Source organism: Strongylocentrotus purpuratus, unplaced genomic scaffold (assembly GCF_000002235.5).
Source record: "Strongylocentrotus purpuratus isolate Spur 01 unplaced genomic scaffold, Spur_5.0 spur5_scaffold_4, whole genome shotgun sequence".
NCBI lineage: Eukaryota > Metazoa > Echinodermata > Echinoidea > Camarodonta > Strongylocentrotidae > Strongylocentrotus > Strongylocentrotus purpuratus.
In genome coordinates, this window is record NW_022145610.1 from 35,031,474 (window position 1) to 35,037,473 (window position 6,000).

Consider the following 6,000-nt stretch of genomic DNA (forward strand, 5'->3'; position numbering starts at 1 on the left):
AATGTGGGGACCTACAATCAAATTATATTACAGTATGAATTGTTCTAACAATTATAGAATGATATGGGATATAAGAGTTCCCAACATAATATGGTAAATTAGAAGTGTCGTTAATACAATATCAGGTATGGCAATCATCCCTTTACAGATATAAGTACATGTACATTTAAACAGGAAACTTGCGTTGCCCTTTTAATCTTTTCATATTCAAAATTAACAATGACATAGCTCTTTCACAACAAAGGATTCAGCTTTTTTTAAATTTGTTTATATCAATCTACATTATGATAACAAGTATAAAATGATAACTAGTATGACAACCAGTTGAGAACAGAAAGTATGATAACTTAAATATGATAATAAAGTATGTAGTACTCCAACTGAGTTCATGATATCAATTATCAAAATATCAATATCAATACTGAAAAAATAAGAGTTCAACAATTTTTGTACAAGAGCAAATACTTGAATATATGATATATACAAATTGATTATAAAAAAACAATGTATTAATTTCTATATTTATGAGTTGTAACATACATACAAAATTTCCCACTTGCAAGGTACAATAAAACTTTTTATGCCAGGAATATATTGTGTTATGTTTTTTTTTTAGTTCTCTCACAACACTAGGAATTAAAGCATGGCACAATGATGTACAATTTTTTATTATTTGTTATGGTATTATTACCCAACTTAATTAACACTTCCACGTCTGGAAATGAAAAAAAAGTTGCTGATGCAAAAGAGTTTACTCACCCACGTCTGGGTTCATACACCCTATTGCATATTCAGGATTATATTACCTGCTGAAACAAAGAAAGATTTTGAAATGCTTTTTTTGTGTGCAATTTAACGAACAGTTCTTCCATGTATAATTCCATATTGTTGTGCTGAGACTCATAAGCAACACGTGACTGAGAATAAATTCTATCTTCGACTTCGTTCCCGAGATGGAATTAATCTCAGATCAGTGATTTTTCATTTTCCTTAAATTTATCTATCTGGAATTCTCTGCTTAAATTTTGCAAGTAGGATGCTTAATAATAATTTTAAAAAATCAACTGCTTAGGCTTTAGATGCAAGACAAAGAAGACATTTCGTACAATAAGAAAATTCGTACATTCATATAGAACATTTTACATTTCATTGTACTTTGCATAGCCTTATCAAAAAACTTTACAAATGCATACATATGAAAATTAATTTCTAGAATTTTGCGTTACTGCTACAATAGTAAGAAATACTGTTCAATTATTTAATGCCACTGTTACTAGTTACCATACATTTACAAATATTACACTATAGAATGAAAGAATATAAGCCATGATTATCGAGGTGATCATGAAATAACATCACATAATTATTCAAAACAATCTCATCAATCTGGTTTAATCATTTCATGCCTTGTTTACACTTTTTTGATTATTTCAAAACGGTTTATTAACAATAAATGTCACAGCCATGTGACCGAATAGACCAGTTCATGATTAGTACAATATGTCTGAAATGACCCCGAAAAATCCACAGATCTTCAAAACATGAAGAGGTCCCACTTTGTACATTTTGAAATATTCAATCCTACAGCGATGGAGGTGCTACATATTTGTTTCGCCCCGGTTTCGCCTTTTCAAAGAATACTTCCACCTGTGTATCATGGAGTGCACTGCTTGGGCATGAATAAATAATGACTACATAACTTTCATGAGCAACTATCCAGTATTTCGTCTCCGTGTATTACACAATATGTTCTGCAATGACCTTTATCTGCTCATGCTCAGACTGCAACTGTATGTCAGAGCTAGAGATTATCTTACGATATGGTGATTGTGGCAGGAACTGTTACCTATTATCATTAATAATGCAACGGGTACTGTGAACAACATGGTACTCTTTTCAATAGGAATATGCAGGTTGCTCTAACATAAATCTGTATTTAATTACTGATTTTTACAGTATTTTCTTCTTTATTTGTTTTGTCTGTTCATCATTTAACTACTTAGGCAATAATGTACTGGTAAGATACATTTGTATGTATGTATGGCACTGAAAAGGCTATGCTTTAAAAAAAATCCAGATATATTAGATTGAGTATCGACGAGCAATATACAGGTCCCAAATATAAAGAAAATATGTAGTAACTAAATAAAAAATTAGAAAAATTCGAGACATTTGAGTTTTAATTACATAGAAATAAAAGGAAAATGGAGGGGGTTGGTGCTGTGATTAATATAAATATTTAACAGGAAATCGATTTTAATGAGTCAAAAATAGTCCATGCATTGGGATACTAGCAATCTTGCCATAATTGTGATGGAATCTACATGTATAGGAAAGTTTTAAAATATAATATCTAGATTTAAAAGTCCTATTATACAAAGAGTAAGAGAGGAAAACGGGGGGAGGGGGCTATTACTCAATCTGAAACCTAAATAGCAGTTTAAAGTATATATATTTCTATAAGTGTAATTATAGTGTAATGGACAGAGAGAGAGAGGAGAGAGGAGACATAGATAGAGAGAGAGAGAGAGAGAGATAGAGATAGAGAGAGAGAGAGAGAGAGAGAGATAGAGATAGAGAGAGAGATACAGACAGAGGAGGAGGGGTAGGGGAGAAGGCAAATAAATTCACAGGAATAATAAAGACCCCATCCATTCAAATAAAATAATATTGAATACAAGAAATACAAAGATGTGCATTATTTCCGGATTAAATATAAATAGTGATGCCACAGTTTATGATACATTATTCAAACAACAAATAAATCTAAATAAAATTAGAGCGAGTAAGAGTGAATAATTCTTGTTTTCAAACTGATATACAGTATTCAAACGAGCAAATAATTAAGAGTAAAACTTTCAACTATGACGATAGGATTATAATGATTTCTTGTGAAACTGAGAAAATACTATAGCAAAACATGCTAAAACAGTAACTTAAATGAAAACAAATTCGGAAATCAATTTTTTGAGAAGAACGAAGATCCCAACACTTATGCAGACCCTTTTCAGTTTTGTTAAGATGAAGATGGGGTATGGAACGGGTCTCTAACATTCCTGGGTGAAAGTCATGTAAAAAGCTTTCCAAATTTGGTTCCATTCGCACATATTCCTATTGGCTTCATTTTACAGTTCTGTATTAAATTATGTATCAAACAATTACATAATAAAAACAGATTATAATTGATTTGAATCTGGCATTAATAATAATAATAATAATAATATAATAATATAATAATAATATGTTCTTGTATAGCGCTCAGGTCAGTCACACACTAAAAGTAATATGTATAATCTTAGTTACAAACAAGAATCAAATTGGAAATCATAATTCATTCAGGGGTCACCATCTCCCGGCCAGTAATGACCTATGACTAACACCTTGAAATAAAAAAAAACAGTTACAATTTCACGAAAAGAAAACTAGCAACTGACAGGGAGTGCCGTTCGCCCACAATTAAAGGGACAGTGCCAATAGGCTCATCATTCACAGGTTACCATCTCCAGCCAGTAATAACCTAACCTAGCACCATGAATACCACCCCCCAAAAAAAAAAAATATATATATATATATACATCTAATGTCTAAAAATAAAAGAAAAACTAGCACATGACTGGGCTTGCCGTTCGCCCACAAGCTAAAGGGCAGTGCCCCATAGGCTAATCATTCACAGGTCACCATCTTCCAGCCAGTGAAGACCTAACCTGAATATCCCCGCCCCCCAAAAGAGTAATATCTTAAAATGTGAGAAAACTAGCACATGACTGGGCGTGGATGTTAAGGTTAAAAGTCGGTCCCCAGACGTGAATAATCATATCTAATTAATACACGTCTGTAAAAACCCAAATACACAAACACACACACGCATGCCGGTCGCCCACAATTTAGGGGAAATTGCCAAGTAGGCTCAAAATTGACAGGTCACCATCTCCCAGCCAGTGAAGACCTAACCTAGCTCCATTAAAAAAAACCCGATAAAAAAATAAAAAAATGTAATATCTTCAAATGTAAGAAAATTAGCACATGACTGGGCGTGCCGTTCTCCCACAATTTGAGGGACGGTGCCCGGTAGGCTCATAATTCACAGGTCACCATCTCCCAGCCAGTGAAGACCTAACCTAGCACCATGAATAGGCCCCCCCCCCATCCCTCTCCCCCCCAAAAAAAATGTAATGACTTAAAACGAAAGAAAACTAGCACATGACCGGGCGTTCCGTTTGCCCAAAATTAAAGGGACAGTGCCAATAGGCTCATCATTCACAGGTTACCATCTCCAGCTAGTGAAAACCTAACCTAGCACCATGAATACCCCCCCCCCCCGAAAAAAAGAAGAAAGTAAAATAAAAAAAACTAGCACATGACTGGGCGTGCCGTTCGCCCACATTTTAAGGGACAGTGCCCAGTAGGCTCATAATTCACAGGTCACCATCTCCCAGCCAGTAAAGACCTAACCTAGCACAATGAATAGCCCCCCCCCCCATCCCTCCCCCCAAAAATGAAAAAAAATGTAATGACTTAAAATAAAAGAAAATTAGCACATGACTGGGCGTGCCGTTCGCCCACAATTTAAGGGACAGTGCCAATAGGCTCATCATTCACAGGTTACCATCTCCAGCTAGTGGAAACCTAACCTAGTACCATGAATACCCCCCCCCCCTCCAAAAAAAAAGGGAAAAAAGAAGAAAGAAGAAAATCTTAAAATAAAAGAAAATTAGCACATGACTGGGCGTGCCGTTCTCCCACAATTAAAGGGACAGTGCCCCCAAAGGCTCATAATTCACAGGTCACCATCTCCCAGCCAGTGAAGACCTAACCTAGTACCATGAGTACCCCCCCCCAAAAAAAAAAATGGAACGAAGTGGAATCTTAAAATAAAATAAAATTAGCACATGACTGGGCGTGCCGTTCTCCCACAATTTAAGGGACAGTGCCCAGTGGGCTCATAATTCACAGGTCACCATCTCCCAGCCAGTGAAGACCTAACCTTGTACCATAGATACCCCCCCCCCCTCAAAAAAAAAAAAAAAAAAAAGAAGAAAGAAGAAAAATCTTAAAATAAAAGAAAATTAGCACATGACTGGGCGTGCCGTTCTCCCACATTTTAAGGGACAGTGCCCAGTGGGCTCATAATTCACTGGTCACCATCTCCCAGCCAGTGAAGACCTAACCTTGTACCATAAATACCCCCCCCCCCTCCAAAGAAAAAAAAAAGAAAAAAGAAGAAAGAAGAAAAATCTTAAAATAAAAGAAAATTAGCACATGACTGGGCGTGCCGTTCTCCCACATTTTAAGGGACAGTGCCCAGTAGGCTCATTATTCACAGGTCACCATCTCCCAGCCAGTGAAGACCTAACCTAGTACCATGAATATCCCCCATCCCTCCCCGAAAAGATGAAAAAAAAATGCAATGACTTAAAATAAAATAAAATTAGCACATGACTGGGCGTGCTGTTCTCCCACAGTTAAAGGGACTGTGCCCCAAAGGCTCATAATTCACAGGTCACCATCTCCCAGCCGGTGAAGACCTAACCTTGTACCATGAATACCCCCCCCCCCCTCCAAAAAAAAAAAAAAGAGGAAAGAAGAAATATCTTAAAATAAAAGAAAATTAGCACATGACTGGGCGTGCCGTTCTCCCACAATTTAAGGGACAGTGCCCAGTAGGCTCATAATTCACAGGTCACTATCTCCCAGCCAGTGAAGACCTAACCTTGTACCATGAATACCCCCCCCCCCCTCCAAAAAAAAAAGAAAAAAGAATGAAGTGGAATCTTAAAAAAAAAAAAATTTGCACATGACTGGGCGTGCCGTTCTCCCACAGTTAAAGGGACTGTGCCCCAAAGGCTCATAATTCACAGGTCACCATCTCCAGCCAGTAAAAAACCTAACATAACACCATGAGTACCCCCCCCCCCCCCCCCGAAAAAAAGAGAAGAAAGAAGTAAAATCTTAAAATAAAAGAAATTAGCACATGACTGGGCGTGCCGTTCTCCCACAATT